Genomic DNA, 22,676 nt, shown 5'->3' with positions numbered 1-22,676 from the left:
ATTTTCTGGTGGGGGATGTGGCTACCACCAGCTAAGAAAGGTCTGTTTCCATTTCTTTTTCGATGTACAGAGCAAAACCTTTTTTAAAAAGCCCTAAGTGTGAAAGTATGTCTTTCCTCTCCCCCCAAACCTATGATACCAGCTAATGGTTTGATACTGGCCTAAAAAGAAGTTTTACCAAAACTCTACTATGAAAAGGTTGAGAAGTTTTTTCCACTCTCTTTAATAAAGTTCCATTTGAGAATTCTACCTCTGCCATCACCTTGAAAATTAGTTTCAACTTTGCCCGTAGATGAAGAACAAGGCATTAATCCTTGAAAGCGTCACCCATTTGTATTTTAGACCTGGAATATTGTCAGCTCTTGAATTATCCTTATAGCCTCAAAATTTATCTAAAATTTTAAAGTTTAATTTTTAAAAACAAATTATCCAATTTTAACAAGATAAGACTGATGTCCTGACTCAATTTTATGCCTTGACTATTTCAATGATCAAATTTGTTGCATTTGGAACATTATAACAAAATCTACTTTCAGAGCTTTAGCCGTCCTGGTCTCCTTTTTGTCCCTCAATTAGGCTGTTCTCGATCCTGGTACAAAGCTGTTCCTTGTGTGGAGAGAATTTCTCCTCCTAAAACCCAGCACGCGTTCTCACCTAGTTAACTCCAATTCATCCGTCGCACCAGTTTTCCCTAAGCATCACCGTCCCCTTCAGTTTAGATTTGATTCATTTTGTCATATATTCAGAGACAACTTGTATCTTTCCTACAGAGCACTTACTAACATATAATTTTTAACTTTTTAATATAGGAACTTATAGAGAGAATAGTCGATGAATTCCCATGGACCCATCACCTTCAGCTTTAACCAGAATAATCCATAGATTTTTTTTTAACCATGTAAATCACTTTTAATATATGTATAGTAATATTTAGCAATTTTAAGTTTAAAATCTGATTAATTTTGTCTAATACGTTCAGTTCTGTTGCCATCACCACAATGTGATAGGGAACACTCCCATCACCCTAAAATGTTCTTCTATCCCCTTTGATGTCAGTCTTCTACCACTGGTGTACTATGGAAGTGATGTTATGTGACTTTTTTCTCCTTTCTTTTAAAAATTTGATTTTATTGTGGTTAGAACACTTAACGTGAGGTCTGTTTTCTTGAATTTTTAAGTGTACAATACAGTATTGTTAACTCCAGCTACATTGTTGTATAGCAGATCTCTAGAACGTATTCCTCCTGCTTAATTGAATCTTTATGCGTATTAATTAGCAACAACACATTTCCCTTTTCCCCTAACCCCTGGCAACCACCATTCCATTCTTTGAGTCTATGAATTTGACTATTTTAGATACTTGGCATAAGTAGAATTTGCCTTTCTATGTCTGGCTTCTTTCTTTTTTTTTTTTTTTTTTAAGGTTTTATTTATTTGAGAGAGAAAGAGAGAGAAAGGGCACAAGTGGGGGGAGGGGCAGAGGGAGAGGGAAAAGCAGACTCCCCACTGAGCAGGGAGTCCAATGAGGGTCTTGATCTCAGTAAGGATCCTCATGACCTGGGCCAAAGGCTGACACTTAAACGGCTGAGCCACCCAGGTGCCCTATATCTGGTTTATTTCATTTGGCATAATGTCCTTAAGGTTCATCCATATTGTTATAAATTGCACAATTTCCTTACTTTTTAAGGCTAGATAATATTCCATTCTATGTATATACCACACTTTTTTTTTTTTTTTTTATCCATTCATCTGTCAATGGACATTTAGTTTGTATCTACATATTGGCTATTGTGAATAGTGCTACAATGAGTACAGGAGCACTGATATTTCTTCAAGATCCTTATTTCAGTTATTTTGGATAAATAAAGAAGCTTCTGCCTGGCACTCTTTCTCTCTCAGGGTGCTCATCTGTGGAACCCAGCTACCTTGTTATAAGAAATACCAGGTGACATGGAGAGACAATGTGCATATTTTACTGCTAGCAGCCCCAAATATGGTCTCAGCTGATAGCCAGCATCGACCACAAGATATGTGAGTAAAAAGTCCTCAGAAGAATCATAGCCCCCCTGCCTTCAAGTCTTATAATTGAAATTCTATTTGTCGTGAGACAGAAATGCCCTCTCCAAATTGATGACTCACAAAAACAGTGAGAGATAACAAATCATTTTCTTATTTTAATCCATTAAATTGTGAGATGATTGGTTACAAAACAATGGATACCTAAAATACTTTCCATGACATTTTCTGGCCATGATACTGGTTATAGAAACGTCTTGGAAGTTGCTTCATCTTGATTTGCCTCCTCTCAGCATGGTCCTCCATGTATATTTCTCCCATTTCGTGGCATAGACTTATCCATGGTTTTTTCTGTTACCTCCTTTCAGCCGAAGGGCACAGTGTAGTAATCTGGCTTTCCATCTAGTCTCTTTATAATTTTTTACTAAATAGCCAACACCAAATAAATGCAATTTGTTACTAAGTAATACTAACACACACACACACACACACACACACACACACACACACACACACACACGTGTTTCCAAGACTTTTGTTGGTACTCAAAGCAATGAACCTTGATTCTTTCTTTCTTATCCCTTTTCTGCTGTACAAATTTTACTTTCCCTTGATTCAGTGTGGAAGACCGATGGGATGTGGAAAGAAAGAAAAGCACAAAGGTGAATGTTTTAAGATATAATCTGACTAAATGTGTGTGTAACATAAAAGTATATTCTATGTTTGTAAATGGAGACCAGGGATCCCTTGTAGTTAAGTATGCATTTAAAATGTCTATTAACCTCTTCACATCCACTTTCCTGGAGAGCTTTGGCAGGACAGGGTAAGTAGAAAGAGAAGCAAATTACCTTTAGTAAAATTTAAGACACATATCTTAAAATTTAAATAATAAGATTATAACTTTAAAAAAATTCAATAATGTTTGCTCCTCGATTGTTAAAAAGTCATCATTACATCTTGATTTTTCCCTGAAAGTGAAGCTTAACAATATAAAGTTTAGAATATAAATTGGTGTAACCAAATTAAATCTAATTTTATTCAGGTATAACTTTTGTCAAAAACCTGTCAATCATTCAGATGTTTATAAACGTTATTGACAGAGAGTGATTACACAACATTAAAAAGCTATTAAGGTAAACCCTCCAATCTGAGGTACTAAAAGCACTTTACAAGAATGGTTGTCTTATCAGGAATTGGATTTTCTTCAGATCAAATTTTTATGTATAAACACACACATGTTTGTGTGTTTGAGTTTGGTGTCTCACAAATGAGTGAGTTTGGTTGAGTTTGGTGTCTCACAAATTTTCTCATTTCTCTGGATAGCTCTGTGATTGTTCACCTTTTATCTACTAAAGTTATATGCCATGTGGCTGGATCAAAAAAAAAATAAAAAAGGGCTGAAAGCCTTGGACATGAGGTAATTTGTTTTCTATGTACTAGGATTCTAATATATAGAACCCAGGAGAAGGGTTAGCTAAAAAAGCCCTTTTTAATCTCTTTCTGCCACATGCCAGCAGAGGATTTTTTAGGCACCATGAGTATGTTTCACAAAATACTTAAAGGTCAAAGAAAGTGCAATCATTCTACTTATAGGAACTTGAGGTTATATGATTTCGAGGTTGCCTGTTTTCTAATACCTCAGGACTGGGTAAGTCACCTGGGCTGAATAGTTTAGTTTAAAAGTTTCTAGTCATGGAGGAACATGAAGCGAGGTAAAGTGAACACAACACAACAAAGCAGAAACAAAACCGAAGATGCGAAGAAAGTATCACTACATCTTCTTGATGTTCTCTATGTTCTCTTCCAGGGAGTCTTGCAGGGAAATTCAGGAATAATTATTGACTGAGACTGAAAGGGAGGGAGGGAGGTTTCGCGTCTTCCACCTTCTTGGACTTTTAATAGATGCCGGAGAGTCTTTGTCAGTCCTCTTCTGTTGCTCCTTTTGGGAGGAAGGTGGGGCCGGGAAGGCTTTCTTTCTAATTATTTATCAATATATTTTAATTCTCTATTATAGGAAATAATAAATGATTCCTGACAAAATACTTGCAGTATTCAAAGGAGGGAAGAAAAAAGATAACCATAGACTTACTACATAGAAAAATACTCTTGGTATTTTGGGACATTTTTTTTCCTGTGTTCTTTTAAAGTATAGTTGTGTTAATATAATACTATCAAAATGACATACTGATTTAAAATTTCGTACAAATGTAATATGCTTATATCTATATTAGGTACTGATTTAAAAAAATAAATACATTTCATATAGTTTCAGATTTAACTTTTATGGGTATAGTTTATATCTACATCTATCTATATATATCTGTATTTTATCTGTATTTTTTTTTAGATTTTATTTATTTATTTGACAGAGAGACAGCAAGAGGGGGAACACAAGCAGGGGGAGTGGCAGTGGGAGAAGCAGGCTTCCCACTGACCTGGGAGCCCAATGTGGGGCTCGATCCCAGGACCCAGGGAATCATGACCTGAGCCGAAGGCAGACGCTTAACAACTGAGCCACCCAAGTGTCCCGGCATATTTTTTTCTGATTAGAGAAGTAATACAAAATCTTTAACAGTCCAGAAATCCAAATTTTTCTTGAGAAATAGCCAAACTTTTAGAAAGTAATTTTTAAAGATACCTACATATTTTTCCTAGTTTCTCATTACTAAGGATCCATGTGTTTGCATTCATATATACATTAAATAATTGATATGAAATTTTCACAACATTATCTAGTTGCTTTTATATCACATTCTGTCATTTGAAGTTACACAGGATGCTTGTGATACATGCTTATTCCTTTGCAGTAAAACTCTTTTCTGCTCATATGTCTGAATAATATTCTCCTTATTCCTTCTCAGTAAAAATATTTTGCCAGCATTTATGTTGTTAAAGGTCTTTACACCTTGAAATATGGCATATCTCTTTGGATAATTATTTTTTGTCAGTGAAGAAAAGGTTTTCTTCAATTGTTTTAAGCTCCCTTGTTTCCCTGTTTTCTGTTCTTCAAGAACAAATCTATCAAAGCTATCAAATCCTATTTAATTATTTAATCTACTTAACATTTGCTCTGTATTTTAGATTTCTCAATTAATCTTGTTTTTACACCAGACAGTATTATGTTTTTATTCTATTTTATTTGTTTTAGATTTTAAAAAATACCTCTTTTACTTATTTATTTTCCTTTTCATCTCATCCTATTGACTTTTTCTCTCAGATATTTTTCCCATACAATTTTTAAAATTCCATAATTGCTGGCTTATTAAAGATACTTTATACAGAACCCTTGTTCTTCTGAAGACTCCAGGACTGCTTATAGTCAATTGATTATATTTTATAGAGTTCTTGGGGGTCCATTGGAAATATTAAACCTTTTCCAGAAATTTACTTTGGGTACTAAAATAGATGATTTTCAGAATAATATTCAGCAGCAGTGTACCATAATGGTTTGATAAGCAGACTAGGGGGCAGAGAATCATTAGAATCTTTGAGTCATTAGAATTAAATGTGGCTTCCATCCCTTACAGCCCAGGAACTTTGGCCAAGTTAATACCCTATGCTCAGCTTCCTCATTGACAAGATGGAGATGATATTAATTCATATAAGGCATATGCCACTAATTGTTTATTAAATGTTAGTTATTAATAATTAATTACTCTGGCTTTCTAAAAATGTCAGATGTCAATCAAAAAAGAGTATCAAAATGGATGTGAAATTTTCTGGTTCAGAATGACCTTCCTCTAAGACAGTTTTTTCTGAAACTTAAGACAATATGTTCTCAGTAACTTTCTCTGCTTTATAACTAACGGAGAACTCTCCCAGATTCTGGCTTTGCTTTGTTTAACAGGCTCGATTTCTAATATTGTGGTTATTTTTGACTTTTGCATTTTATTCATACATATTTTGAGGGAAAGTTAGTAGAAGCTCCTGTTTCAAATCATAAAACAAACCAAGTCTGTGGATTATTTGTTATGATTTCTTCATTCAGGTATGGAATCCTGCAACAATTATCCTGGGCTGCCTAGAGGCTGGGTCTGTCATTCTCCCAGGAGGAAATTGTAGCCTTTATTTTTACCAGGTTACCAGAGCAGCAATTTTCAGTATGAGACTTTCACTTCTTTCTGGTGGACTGGAAAGGGACTAGCTGGGATCAGAGAGCAACTTGAGTGTGCTGAAGGGCCTCTGAACTTTATTACCTAGTTTAAATTTAGCAAACCTAAAGAAAGAAATACATTTTACCCCGTACTCACACACACGCACAAACTAAAACAAAATTTTCCTAAAACTCTACTTACTTTTACCCCTTGTGATGCACTTTTTTTGTACTAGTCAATTCAACTTTATATGAAAAATATATCATTGCAAGCCATTAAATTGAGTTTATTACTTCTAAAAATGTATGGCATTTAGTTTTAAAATATATATATATATTGGTTTGGAGCTTAAAGATCTTAGGACTTGCCCTGATTCTGTACTGATCTTTTTTAAATCTCCATTGAAAATGACCAAAGATGAGATGTGTATAAATAATGTATAAGGAGATTAAATCAGGTGTCATAGTACATGAACAGAAAACAGATGAACTGCAAGACATCTTTTTTCTTCTACCACATTTCTTCTACCATTTACATCTTCCAGAAAAAGACAAATATTGTTAATTAAGAATAAAACAATGGTTTGACATATTCTTTACCATGAGAAACAAGCCAAAAAAATGATTAAATATAAAAAGTAAAAAAAAAAAAATGTAAAAAAGTAAAAAAAAGCCTAACCAAAATATTCAGAAATTTTACTAGTATTTATTGTTTGCAGATTTATTTCCTGCAATTGGACAATAATGTTCTCATTGGCTGCAAATCTGGGAAGAAGAAAGACCAACTAAAACAGGTTGGGTGTTTTATTTCGAGGATGGAGAGGCTGTTCTCTGATAAACTCTTCTGGAGGCCTCTGAATTTGTAGACTCATGTCAATGAAGTTTTTCCAAGCATCTGTTATTTCCCCTTTAATGTGAGAATAAATAATCATCTGACTTTAAATTATTACTATCAGATGAAAGTAAAGGAAAAGAATAATCAGATATGATACCAAACATATCTGTTATCCTGGCTTTTATCTTCTTTTATAGGCAAGCAAATTATTACAGTTGAAACTGGCATTTTACTCTGTGCCATAACATATCAGACTGATTTGAGATATATATAAAGTTCTAAATTCAACTTCTGATGCATGAAAGACAATGTAAGGCTTATGTTATATGAGCCCAAAACCCAGACATCTGAATTATTCTGGCTGCTCGTTATAGCACGCCAGGATTTACCGTACCTGCCTAATTAGACGGCTGAAAGTACCATAAAGGAATCTTAGAGTGTCTCTAAGTAGTTTATTTAGCAAGCCTTTTCTAGTTATTTAGCTTTGGGAACTCTGCTGATATGAGGGTAGAGTATCATTTTCCCGGTTTAACATTGGCTCGTAGTCAAAAAGAGAGAGAGAGAGAAGGAGAGGGAGAGAGAAGTAGAGAAAAGAAATTATTTCTTTGTCAAATTAAGTCATTTTTCAAGGATCCCAGGGGGGAATACACTTACTCGCTTCATATAACAGAATTTGGTAGGGAGGTTAGGTCAAAAATATTGTTTGGAAACTGAAGTGAGAACGAACAGCTGAGAAATGTATATTTAAATTAGAGGTTCACATGAAGTATCAAAAGTTCAAAGTCCGTCTTTGTTTCCATTTCTATGTGTTTCATATCTATTTAACTGAAAGGCAGAAGTCATTGAATATTTTGAGTAATTCGTACACTCAGTGTCAGGACAGGGGGTAGTGATTAGAAAAGAATCCCTCACTAGACACTGCCCTGAAGTTGGCAGTTATTTGTAATCTGATAGCTTTCTTTTCCTCCTCTCAGTCTATCGGCTTCTAGCCACAAGCACAATCAAATGAGTTCTACAGTTTGTCCTAAAAGCTGTATACCGTAGGCAAACCCTATAGGATTTTTTTTTTAATTTTAAAGTTTATATACATTAATGTTCTTTCTAGTCAAGGGAATTTTCTTTTATACTATAAAATTTGACAACATCATGAGCAATTTTCTATTTAGGTTTATCCCCCACCCCGCGCTGAATTTGACTGGATTCTAGAATAAGAAAAATACTTACTCTGTTGTACTCCAATCCTATCAGAATATTTTTAAAAAGAAATTGAACAGTTGACATGCATGACTACTTTTAAGGAAATATGATTAAATTATTTTGAATTTTGTCTTCTACCTTTAAGGAGAAAGAAAATGTGCATTATAGAAAAAATATAATTTGTCTCCCATTTCTTTTTCTCCAATTTGTGGATCAACTAAACAACACTCAACATCCATATTTAGTACTTTATTTTTTTAGTTTTACTTTATTTTATTTTTTATTGTAACTTTTATTTATAAAATAAAATACTCCAGGATTAAATTTTAAAAGAACAGGAGGAACCTTTGTAAACTACTGCTAAATACCTCAGGTGCTCTATTTTCTTTCTTTAAGGCATTTCTTCAACCTCACTCTTTATTTTTCTTTTTTCTTTTTTAGGTAATCTTTTTAGTCTATATGAAAAACTTCTAGTGGTTCCTCAGTGTTTGTTCATCCCTGCTTCCATAGTAATAGAGTTTCAGTTGGACATAGTCACCAAACTAAAGCTACATTTCCCAGCTTCTTTTGCGACTGGTTATGGTCGTTGGAACGTCCTGTGCTTCATGTTCTCATCTTTTAAAGGCTTAAAACAATATGTGGTACATGACAAGCACTATTTACATTTTAGGAAGGGTAAGAGGACGAATTAAAACACACACACACACACACACACACACACACACACACACACACACACACTATTTCCTGGTCTTGCTGTGAAACAAACAGGAATCATTCCTCAGGTTTCTTACCTTATTTTAACTAACTTGAAGATGGCAGAACTGAAGCTATCATGTTGGGCCCCATGTTAGCCATAGAAATAGGCAGAGCCACGTATCAGCCCTAGATGCCCGCCTACCGCTGATTTGTCAAAAGAGAGAGAAATAAATTTCCATCTTGCATAACCCACTGAAATTTGGAATATCTTCATTGTTGGGGCTTATCCTATAATCAATATGGATTACAAATAACTTTTAAAGAAATTTTTTCTTAGCAAAATAAACTAGTTACTAGTTTTAAAATAGAATATAGAGATTTGTTTGACATAATTACAGAAAATAGGAAGTATTTCTCTATATATTATTTTTTAGCACACTTAAATGGTACTCAAGACATATATTAGTCAAATTTGAGTAGTTATAATTATACTAACACATAAGTAGAAAGGTTCTTAATTTCAAATTCACTACTCCACATAGAAACTTAACAGAGTGGGGTTTTATGTTATCTTTACAGTCTCTGGTAAACATGCATTATGCAGCTGTTATTATACACAGCATTATACCAAGGCTAAAAAAAAAAAATCCAGTATTACATACAAATTATGTGTGTGTATTCAGAATAGACTTCCAACAAAGTCTCCCTCTTCCTCTTCATGTCAAACAAAATCACCAGACTATTTTAACTTTTATCATTATTTTTCAAGATATTTTGCTATAATACAAAACCCCAAGTCTTCTCTGCATGATTAACTTCACATTTTTTGGCACATTATTCAGAAATTTTCAAAATCAAGTGGCAATCCACTTTTTGTCCTCTTGATTTATCCTTTCCTCCAAGTAACTCACACTTTATCCAAGCAGGTAGAATTAGTCATGATTTTTCTTTTGTTTGCATAACACAATTGGTTTGCATATATTAGCACATAATCATGTTGCTTACTTGCTTACCATGCCATCACCACAAATAAAAACAATAATTTCTTCATGTCATCAAACATTCAATAGTGTTCAGATTTCCAATTTAAGAATGAATGAAGTAAATGTTTTCAAATTTTAATGTATAGATTTCCTGACCGTATCTTGTTTTATGTTAGTTTCAGGTGTACAATATAGTGATTCAACAATTGTATACATTACTCAAAGCTCATCAAATAAGTGAACTCTTAATCCCCTTCAGCTGTTTTACACATCCCCCCTCTTACCTTCCCTCTTAGAACCATCAGTCTATTCTCTGTAGTTAGGAGTCTGTTATTTGGGTTGTCTCTTTTATTTCTTTGTTCATTTGTTCTGTTTCTTAAATTCCACATATGAGTGAGATCAAATGGTATTTATCCTTCTCTGACTGATTTATTTCACTCAATATTATACCCTGTAGATCCAGCCATGTTGTTGCAAATGGCAAGATTTCATTTTTTATAGCTGATTAATATTCCACTGTGTGTGTGTATGTGTGTGTACACCACATCTTTATCCATTCATCTTCAATGGACCCTTGGGTTGCTTCCATAATTAGGTTATTGTAAATAATGTTGCAATAGCCATAGGGGTGCATGTATCTTTTGAATTACTGTTTCTGTATTCTTTGTGTAAATACCCAGTAGTGTGATTCCTGGATCATGGGGTAGTTCTATTATCAATGTTTTGAGGAAATTCCATACTGTTTGCCACAATGGCTACACCAGTTTACATTCCCACCAACAGTACAAGAGGATTTCTTTTACTCCACATCCTTGTCAACACTTGTTTCTTGTGCTTTTGATTTTAGCCATTCTGACAGGTGTAGGTGATATCTCATTGTGGTTTTGATTTGCATTTCCCTGATGATTAGTGATGTTGTGTATCTTTTCATGTCTGTTGGCCATTTGTATGTCTTCCTTGGAGAAACGTCTGTTCATGTTTTTAATTGTATTCTTTGTGTGGTTTTTTTGGTGTTGAGTTGTGTAAGTTCTTTATATATTTTGGATACTAACCCTTTATCAGATATGTCATTTGAGAGTATCTTCTCCCATTCAGTAGGCTGCCTTTTAGTTTTGTTGATTGTTTCCTTCACTGTGCAGAAGCTTTTTATTTTGATGTAGTCCCAATAGTTATTTTTGCTTTTGTTTCCCTTGCCTTAGAAAAATATATAGAAAAATGTTGCTATGGCTGATGTCAGAGAAATTACTGCTTGTGCTCTCTTCTGGGATTTTATGGTTTCAGGTCTCACATTTAGGTCTCCTACCCATATTTTTTATCTTGCAATATATTTGTTTGTCTTCTAGAGTTCCTCACTATCTGGATTTTGCTCTAAAAATATACTGTTCTTCTCCTTATATTACCTCTACTATTGGTATTTGGGTCTACTGGTTTGATTAGAATTAGATTTACTTTTTTTCTTATTACACTATTTCAGGATGATGTCATTCTTTTATCTAGAGGCACATCATAGCATTGAATGTGCCAGTAGAGCATAAGAATGTTTTCTTAAAAGCAGTATTTAGCTATTTGGATTCTGTTCTTATCTGTAGAAACCTTCTACTATGATTTGAGAACACAACATTCAAGCTTCAACAAGTCCAGGGACCCCGCTCATCTTCAGGTTTGGTTTTTTAGCCTAGCAAATCAATTTTGCTAGGAAAGAGACACAAAGTTGAGCTTGGAGAAAAACACCAAATACTCTAACTCACATATATTTAATTATAATTCAGTGTTGTAAAAGGGGATTGAACCACAGGTATATGGTTAAAAGAATGTCATAAAGAGAAATATTGTAAGGTTCATAGTAGGTTGTTCAGTCAAGCCCCTAAAGAGATGTTGGAAATGGTTGGGAAAAGTTTTCATGTAAAGAACAGGATGGAGGACAGAGGCAAAGGATTAGTTGACTGTAAGCTTGATATGAAACAGTAGAACATGGCTATGTGAAGCTCAAAGAAGTAATACTCCCCTGACATATTATGTTCCACTCTGGGTCACCTATAAAAATATGTTTAGTTAAACACTGAGGATTTTGAGAATATTTAAAAGCAATCAAACAGGATGAAAAACAGTTTGGAAGACTGTGCCTTGCTTAGCTTGAAGAGGCAGCGTGTGTGTGTGTGTGTGTGTGTGTGTGTGTGTGTGTGTGTGTGTAGTGCTGTGTGGGGGGTGTTAGATCGGGGTTAAGGTATCCTATAGCAGGTGTGAGAAGAAGAAAGTTTAAAATATTTGAAAAGACACTATTTGGGACTTATTCTGTCTAAGTTCAGAAGAAAAACCTAGAACTGGTGGATAGAAACTATAAATAGACAGATTTGGTCTCAATAAAAAGAAAAATTTCATCTGTGGTAAATTAAAATGAGTTAAATTTTGGCAGACTCTTGATAACCTCTTTAGGATTGTTATATATGTGATCTCTGCTTTACATCAAAAACCACATGATCCTTTAAGGGTGCTCTAGAGTGAAATCTAAAGTAATAAATTCTACTGAAATAGAAGCCACCCTGGTCGAAACCTTAAGAAACTAAGCTTAGTCCCATAGTATATTACTTAGCTAACACTTTCTCTAAACCTTGTGCTGCCAAGTCCTGTCACTAAGGATGTAAAACGTAGAGTGAGATGTTGTACAAATAATTCCAGCTTCAAGTAGTCTTTTAATACTAAGATTTTTGTTTATTCTCTTCTTATCCTCATCATCATCAATAACATTTTGCTATCATCCTAAATAACATTTTGCTATCATACTAAATCTCGGAAATCAGAACTCAGCTACAGCAGAAAGTATCAGGTTTCTTAAAAGATAGGAGTTTAGGACAGTTGGAGAGGAATGGAAGCTGCCAGGTCAGCCTGGTTTTCTAGTCTATTTGGGATTCTAGAGGATTTCTAAAGCTGGCTAGGAAAAGTAGGTAGGAAATGTGTGAGAGGAAAAAATCTTTTTACTATTACTAGTAGCCTGGACTTGGTATTTGGCCCAGCCCAATTTTGGCTTGCATTTTCAATAGGGATGTCCAACTTCTTAAGTACCTGGCCTTTTATCCCCCTTTCCTTGGTAGTGTCTGGGTCCCTATGTATTAGTTGTTTGAATGCAGGATACCATCTGCCCATCTTGAGCGCAATGCACACATGGTCTATGCAGCACAACCTTCTCCCTTCTAGGAGCCAACATCTACAGAACATTTGGTTCCTCTCCCACTCTTACTGCCATCCTTTTTTTTTTTTTCACTTTTCTCAGTCCATCCTGAATTTCCAGAATGCACCAAGCTCTACTTGTTCCGAACCCGATGGATATAGAAACAAGATTGTTTATTCAAAAGTTGTTGTCCATATACCTCTTCCAGGATATATACGTATACAGGGGAAAAGCAGAAGGAGATGAAGAGAGGGGAATGATGCAACATTACTGTTGACCTTCTGGCTATATGTCAGAATGAAGGTCATCTGCTTCAGGACACTGATTGCCCATGGGTAACTGAAACCAGGAAAAGCAAAACTGCAAGTAAGTAGAGACTGCTTTATAAGCAAAAGGTGCTTTGAGGGAAAAATAAAACTTTGGGATAAATTACCTGCAGTCTCTAGGCTTTTTAAAATGCACAAAAAAAAACCCCACTTGTATGTAAGTGAACTGATTGTTTTTCTCAAAATGCTTATTCACAAAAATATTCACACTGTGGTGGCTATTTCGTTATTAATCTAAGTATTTGAATAAAACTAAAATAATGTAGGTTTGTTTTCAGATGCGGATAATAATTGAAACAATGAAAAAGCAATTTTATATCTGCTCAATTTCCATTAATTTTACTCAAAGAATATATCTTTTAAATTGTTTATCATAAATACATACATACATACATACATAAATTATCTATCTTAAAAATTATATATTCTTAGAAATATGTAATATTGTAAATACACTGAGTGGAGTAACAGAGTAATTACATTTTTATTTAATGGATAGCTCCAGAAAACAAACAACTGAAAATGTGGGGAAATAGAAATATATTTGTACATAGATAGATAGACAGACACACACATATAGACACATAAACATGCACACATATGCATGTACATAATGTGCACAGACAGACACAGAGGCAAACAGAGAGGAAGAGAGAGGAGAGGGAGAGAAGTATATGAAAACTTATTAAGACAGAATCTAATCATTAGGGCTAAATATGGAAGGTAATTTTTTACATTTGAAAATTGTTGGGTGACTTCTCTTGAGATTGAATTTCCTACAAACTAAGCTTTAGGCAATTAATTAATTTTGAGTTATTTATTAAGTAAAAAAGTAACTTTTTTAGTATATTTTATATTCATGAAGAATGATTGTCTAAGACTGTCATTAGTCTTTTATTTAAAAAGAATTTTAAAAATGCCGTAATATCTTGGTTTCTTTTTTCACGTCCTCTGTTCTTTCATTTAATCTGTCTAAATAATGTAAATTTCAGTGGTAGATGAAGAGATTCTATTGATTGCAAATGGCTTGGAAAATATAAATGCTGCTCTGTAGGTACATAGAGGATCAACTAGGAATAGAAACAGACACATTTACATGTCATGGGTCATGAACTTAAAAACTATCGTTCTCTTTCCATGTACATCTTTATCTGCTGATATTTAATACATTATTTATATTTTATAAATGGAAGGAACAAAGGTAGTTTTCTTTTCCTAAGTAGTTTAAGTTAAAATTTGGAATAATATTGATTTCTTATGCACAAATATACAAAGTACTCCACATTCAATAAACAGGAAGGTGTTTTTTTTAACATCTAGTGATTGCAGGGAGAAAACAAAGGAAGGAACAATCTACCAATCCTTTTTCCTCCACGGAATCTTGAAGGTCAGCTCAGATCAACACTCCTTATACTGCTCTAAATCACCAACCAGGTAACTGTGTGATTCCGGACATGAATCTCTTGCCTCTATCTGTCTGACCTTTTCAAATAAGCTTTTACTCACCCACTAATTCACTCAGTGCTGTCACCAAACTATGCACCCATCACAACCTAACGTGGACTAGAATAGGACACACATCATTCATTAGCCCTCCACATCAGAATCAGGTCATCCTTGCTGCTGGTGCCACTTTGATTTGGGGACACCAATCATCCACTGTCTAAGTTTCCTTTTTGAGGCTTAAGTTCATACTATTTAAGTTTAGTGATGGGATTCCTGCCTTTGAAGCCTACTTTCTTCTTGAACTGACTTGGACTTTGGCGGCCTTAAATCTTTACCATTCATTTTTCATTTTCATAATAAGATCTTGAATTCCAGTTGAAAGAACAGAGAACCCTGCTCCTCTAACATTGTTCCTATGTTCTTTTGCCTAGATTGATATAATCGATGCTCCCCTATTTAGAGGGCTTTAAATGAACTTTCTTAAGTCTTCCTTGACTGTAGAGTGCAGGTCATCTACCTGGATCTTCTTAATGCTACCTGGCCTGTGATCATGACACCATGAAGAAGAAAACAATAACCCTTCCCCACTGTTCACTGTCCTAAATTCATATCAGCCAAATTCAAGGAGCTGTGTTAAAAGACTAATAAGAGAAATATAGTACATTTTGCAAAGGTTTACATAAATAGGAACAAAAATGCCGCACCTGAATTCAAAGACTATGTGGCTACTGAAGATAATAAAAAGCAAGGAAAGTAATGAATATGAGATGAACTTGGTAGTGATTGAGACTTTTAAGAGAACAAGAACAAGAAACCATAATGGAAAAATGTCCAAATGAAGTCAAATGACTTGTGAAAATTATATATACTTGTACATTGCTTACGTATATATATGACAAATACTCTTGGCCTATAAACTTTTTGAGAGGGTTGCCTAAAAATCACAGTTATGCTCCACTTGAGCATATATTTCAGAGAGCAGAGCACCTGCCCACTGTTAGCAACCAGTAGCTTTTTCCTTTCAAACCCTAGCTTTGTCAGTTTACCGTATGTTCCCTGCAACTATTACTTTCATTTTCTAGGTAGGCCATGAAGAGACAAAGAAAAAGAGCAGGAAGTACTAGGGAGAGTCACTCACTGATGGTGATAGCATATGTTACATTGCAATGGTCTTCTTTAGCTTACTTCATTGTAAATATTACGACAACATGACTTGGTCAAATATGGATTCTCTTTTTTAGTAACTGAATTGTTTGGAAATGATGAATTAAAATGATACTCCATAGTAAGTCATATGTAACATTTTTGTACCCTTCAAAGCCCGGGGCATATATCATATAACCATCTATAAATCTCAGATTTTCAGTATTATAAAATAGAAGAGCACAACTTTCTAACTTATGAGGATGTTTCTAAGTTCCATAACTCAGTATTAAGATTTCTTCTGATTAAAGCTCACAGTATTAATGTTTCTAAGAGTAAGGGCATTTTTCAAGAACTTCTGTTACCAATGGAACATGTTAAGCGTGATTTAATTAATGTAACATAGACGGTCTCCAAAGCAATCAAATCAGCCACAACATACTCAGTGTGTCTCTCTCATTTTTTGTAAGGATGGCAAATTAGTTTCACAAAGATATGCAGTAAGTTAATGCAGAGGTTGCATATTAAAATCATCTGGTTCTCTTAGATAAAATGGAGAACTTGTTAAAGATGTGAGGTCTTTGATAAATCACATGAAATTACTTTTACTGTCAGTTTTAAAAAAGAATATGCACTGCACTTGTCTCATTTAGGGGAAAAAATAAACAAACGTTATGAGCTGATCCACCAATCCTATAAGTATGTTTGGCACCATACGAAGCGTAATCCAATAAAGTGTAGTAAAACCAGAAGTTAACATGTAATGAAGAAAGAAGAAATGCTATACTGATTTATAGGGAAAAGTCTGTTCTTTTGAAATGGAATAAAACACCTGTTACCAGAAGAGAATATAGATGCCAAAGGGAATAGTTCTGTTCATAAAGTTTTCTACTTAGAACTGCAGAATTCAGCTTAGTAAATCAAACCTTATACAATAAAAGAAAAGCCAAGAACTAGTTTCATTGTGAAAATGGTGTTTTAAAGGATCACTAGACCATCAATTCTGTCACAATGTTGAAAAAATAAACTGTAGTTTACTATCCAATTGGCCCTTTCTTCCAGAACAAATCTTAAATTGGATTCAAACATCATCTCTATGTAATACCCTACTGATGTTGACATTTGGCATACAAGCTTTTGGTTGCTACTCAAACGTTCACTGTATGCCCCCTTTCTTTATGTCTCCATTTTTTCCTTCTTTCTCTAAGCCCTTTCTTTCTACTAAACATTTATTGAGCACCAACTACGTGTGACACTCTGATAGGTTTCAGGGAAAAGTAAACATGGGCTAGGGCAACAGCAAATGAGACGCCAGTATTCTTGGCGCGCTATGCCCAAGGCGGAGTCTCCATTTCATGAGTAGGATCTGAATAAAACGAGGGTGCTAGCCTCTCGCAACCACTTGCCCAGGGATTAGCCTCAGCAACAGGTAGCCAGGAAAGGATGAGAAATGTTGAAGTCATGCTCTTCCCAGGAAGAAAGCCCTTTGGGAGCTTAGAGGGGGGAGAGCTCAGTGTTCTTAGCTGCAGTCATCTGGAATAGGGTCTGTGCCTTGCTGAGCTGGGAATGGGAGGCAGAAAGTGGTCTTGGGTCACATATCATAGTCTCTTGTCTTTCTTATTGAATTTTCATAGATTTTCTTGAATAGATCTTTCTTCATTTGCTGTTTACTCTAAGCACCATTTCCACAGGCTTTCAGTTTTTTTAAATAATTTTCACCAGTTTCACTGGTATGTCAGTGGAAATCCCATGCTGTCTTACTGGACGTCATTCTCCTATATCATTATTTTAAACTGAAATTTTTTTAGTCAATGGGTGAAATTGACATCTTTCAATTTCAAGCAAATAAGACCCTCCGCGCCAGTCTTGCTATCCTATGAATCTCAAAGAACTCTGGCTGTAAATGTGGCTTCAAGAAATCTTTCCTTTATCTTGCAGTCATTTAGTTTCCTTCAGAAAATTAAATAAATAGAAAGAAAGGGGGAAGGAAGGAAAGAAGGTAGAAAGAAGGAAGGAAGGAAAAAAAAGATATTTAAAACTTGCTGAACAACAAATTAGATCATACAAGAATTTTGCTATAGACACCAAGCCATCTTGGGTAAATTAATATATAATATGCATATTATATGGATAGTTTCATTATGTATAATAATAACTTATGTAAATAATGATTTTTTAAAATATTCTGAACTCTCTGCTTCCCGAAATTTGCTGTGACCTAAGATCCTGACCTCCTGCAAGATATTTATGTTAACATAGTCTCTAGGTACCTGGCACCCAGTACAAACTTAATGCATATTTTTAACAAAATATTTAAGAAATAAGTGAATCACTCCATCATGGCTGCCACCTTTGTGTAAAATTTAATGGTTTAGTACCATCACACTAGAGAAAAAAAAAATCTAAGAACAAAATCAAAGAAGAACTTAATTTTGCAAAGTGAACTTTTTAAAAACTAAGGTTAATGCTAATTAAGAGCCATCAATTTAATTTAACTCTTTTCCACAATATTGCTATTATTGGTCTCCATCTGGACTAATTAATAAAAGCTCTCCTTCCACTAGTTCTGATCATAAGCCAAATTTCATTTTCCCCAATCTGGTTTGATTAAGAAATGTTGTTCCTCCATCTGTACAGGCTTATTTTCTAATAAGCCAGCAACAAAATGATTGCTGCTGACGCCACTAAAGCTATGTTCTAGCTTGTCTATTGAGTCTCCATCTTGCCATTCGGAAGGTGTGAAAAAGGCTGAAACTGAAGATGCCTCTTCCAGGAAAAAGATCTCTACGTGATATATTACAATTTTGGAGATTTAGAGTGTGCTGTTTGGAAGTCAGTGATAATTCTGAAACATACCTGGTCAATTAAACATAGAAATTATGAATAATCAACAGCCACAATACTATCAAATAAATCATTTATGCCTTTAAGGTATTATAAACAAAGACGTCATTTCATGAGGGCATATGACTCTTATTTTATATATGTATTCACAATAATTTATATTTTATAAAGAATTTATAAATTTAAAATTTTTTCAGAACGAGGAAGATTTACATTATAGTAGCTTAACACAGGAACACAGAATGTGCATGCTATCCCGCTTATGGATCTTTTTCTATAATCTATTCAGTCTAAATACTTTTATACTCTTTTTTTTAAGATTTTTATTTATTTATTTGCCAGAGAGAGAGACAGAGAGATCATGAGCGTGGGGAGAGGGAGATGGAGAAGCAGACTCCCTGCCGAGCAGGGAGCCCGATGCAGGGAGTCCGAAGCTCAGGGAGCCCGATGTGGAACTCGATCCCAGGACCCCAGGATCATGACCTGAGCTGAAGGCAGATGCTCAACTGGCTGAGCCACCTAGGAGCCCTAAATACTTTTATGCTCTTATAACTAGATTGGTTGCACTTTGAATTGCATGACCACCCTGATTATTCCCTGTTGTCTCAATGTGATATTAGCACCTTGTTTGAATATCAACAGAATCACAGTTATGACAAATTTTATAATTTTACTTACAGAAATTATTATCATTGTATTTCCCACACATGGCCAGAACAACTAAAAGGTAGTTAACAAAATCTAGCTTTTATGAATTCAATAATTTGTAGTGTTTTAAACTAAATTAATGGGTAACAAACTAAAGTTATTTTAAATTTAAAAAACTTATATTATTTGATAACATCTCGTTGCTTGGAATTCAAACAATTGACTTTGTCTTATTTGCAAACAAGTTTTAGAAAATCTTTCTCTCGATGAAAGAAACACACTTCAAAAAAATCACTAATAAAAGGATTTTATTCCTGTTATGACCATTAAGGACTTTTATTTTGCTTTTTTGAAGGGAAAAAAAAAAGCCTGGTTTATTATTATTATTATTATTATTATTATTATTATTATTATTATTTTGCACCACTTTAGGATGACAACAAAATTGAGAGGAAGGTACACAGATTTCCCATATATCCCCTGCCTCCCATGTGCACGGCCTCCCTCGTTGTAGAGCCGTCACTCACCAGGATGGTACATTTGTGACCAAGGATAAACCACCACTGATACATCAGAATCATTCCAATACATGGGTTACCTCAGGGTTCACTCCTGGTGTTCTACACTGTATAGGTTTGGACAAATGTATAATGATATGTATCCATCAGTATGATGTTGAAAACGAGCGGCGAGAGTATACATTCTCGCGTTGGACCTGATCTCCGCGGGAAAGAGCTTCAAGGTCCTCACCACGAAGTACGATGTTATCCGTAGGGGTTTTTTTGTAGATAGTCTTTATCAAATTGAGACAGAATAGGAAGAAAAAAAGGAAAAAGGAAAAAAAAATTCTCCTTGTGGTAAGAACTCTTAGGATTTACTCTCTTAATAACTTCCCTATATATCCCGCAGCAGTGTTATCTATAGTCATCACATTGCACGTTACCTCCCTAGTGTTTATCTATCTTATAGCTGAAAGTTTGCACCTTTTGACCACTTTCCTCCAGTTCTCCCTCCCCCACCCTCTAGCTCTGGCAACCACAAATCTCATCTCTTTTCTGTGAATTTTTTGTTTGGTTATTTGTTTGTTTGGTTCCACATGTAAGTGAGATCATACGGTATTTAACTTATTTCACGTATAACAAAATGCCTTCAAGGTCCATCCATGTTGTGACTCATTTATTTTGTGGTTGAATACCACAACTTCTTTATCCATTTACCTATCAATAGTCACAGGTTGTTTCCATGCCTTGGCTATTATAAATAATGCTGCTATGAATATGGGGGTGCAGGTATCTTTTAGAGTTAGTACTTTTGTTTCCTTCGGATATATTCCCAGGGATAGAAATGCTGGATCATATGACAGGATCATATACTGCTTTCCATAGTGGCCGTACCAATTTACAATCCCACCAGCAATGCGCAAGGGCTTTCTTTTCTCTATATCCATGCCAGCACTTGTTATCTACTGTCTTTTTGATGATGGCTATTTTACTAGGCATGAGATGATCTCCCGTTGCATTTGTATTAGTGTTCTCCTAGTGAGTAGTGATGCTAAGCATCTCCAGGATAAGTCTCACTTGATCATAGTGAATGATCCTTTTAACGTGCTGCTGATTTTGGTTTGTTAGTATTTTATTGAGAATGTTCACATCTATATTCATCAAGGATATTGGCCTGTCATTTTCTTTTCTAGTAGTGTCTTTTTCCGGTTTGGGTATCAGGATAACACTGGTCTCATAAAATAAGTTTGGAAGTGTCTCTTCATCTTTGATTTTTTGGGAAGCATTTGGAGAATTGGTATTAATTCTTTAACTGTTTCATTAAATTCATCAGTGAAGCCATCTGGTCCTGGGCTTTTCTTCATTGAGAGATATTTGATTACTGTCAATCTCCCAAGCAGTAATTTTTCCATTCAGGTTTCCTATTTCTTTCTGATACAGTCTTGGTAAGCTTATGTCTCTAAATTTTTTCCCCATTTCTTCTAGATTGTCCAGTTTGCTGGCATATAGTTGTTCATAGTAACCTCTTATAGTCCTTTGTATTCCTGTAGTATCAGTTGTAATGTCTCTTTTTTCATTTATAATTTTGCTAATTTTGGCCCTTTCTCTTTTGTCTTTGGCTAGTCTAGCCAAGAGTTTGTCAATTTTGTTTATCTTTACAAAGAACCAAATATTAGTTTGATTAATCTTTCTTTTTTTTTTGTTCTCTATTTCATCTATTTCTGCTGTAATCTCTTTTATTCCCTCTCTTCTACTAACCTTGATCTTTATTGTTCTTTTTCTAGTTCCTCAAGGCATAGAATTAGGTTGTTTATTTGGAATCTTTCTTGCTTCTTAATGTAAGTGTTTATTGCTATGAATTTCCTTCTTAGACTTGCTCTTGCTGCATTCTGTAAGTTCTTGTTTTTCCATTTTTGTTCCTTTCAAGAAACCCTGTCTCTCTCTCTTTTTTTTTTTATGCTATAAAAGGGTGATTTTTAATGTATAAAATTTGTCTCAATGAAGCTGCTATTTAAAAAAAAAAAGATGGTATGAGGTGCGCCTGGGTGGCTCAGTCGGCCAAGCATCTGCCCTTGGCTCAGGTCATGATTCCAGGGTCTGGGATCGAGCCCTGAGCTCAGTGCTGGGCTTCCTGCTCAGCTGGGAGCCCGTCTCTCCCTCTCCCTCTGCCTGCCGCTCCCTCTGCTTGTGTTGTCCTCTCAAATAAATAAATAAAATCTAAAAAAAAAAAAAAAGAAAAGACTGCCAGATTACTCCACATCATCAAAAAACAGCTCTCTGTTGAGAAACAATGCAGGGCTTCCCATTAAAGGGTGATTTCGGCTCTTTCTTCTCTGAATGTTGCTCAGAGAGTCCAAGAAACTTGATGTCTCTTAATTTCTTCTTTGATCTATTGGTCATCAAGGAGCATGTTGTTTAATTTCCATGTGTTAGTGAATTTTTCAGTTTCCTTGTTGTTGTTGATTTCTAGTTTCATGCCATTGTGGTCAGAGAAGATACTTGGTATTATTTCAAACTTCTTGAATTGCTAAGACTTGTTTTGTAGCCTAACACATAGTCTACCTTAGAAAATGTTCCATGTGCACTTGAGAAGAATTTGTTTTCTGCTATTGTTGGATGTAATACCCTGTATATGTCTTTTTTGACCAAATGAGGTTCACAGATGCTCACTACAATGGATGGGTTTGTGACTCCACTTGTGTGGGCATGGGCAAACTGAGCTCTACGGCTGGCAAAGCTCCTCATTTGAAGATCTGAATCGGGCAGATCTGCACTTCCCA

Source organism: Ursus americanus, chromosome 13 (assembly GCF_024610735.1).
Source record: "Ursus americanus isolate L20-20 chromosome 13, mUrsAme1.1.p, whole genome shotgun sequence".
NCBI lineage: Eukaryota > Metazoa > Chordata > Mammalia > Carnivora > Ursidae > Ursus > Ursus americanus.
The sequence above is the reverse complement of the archived record's forward strand: the minus strand, read 5'-3'. Positions refer to the sequence as shown.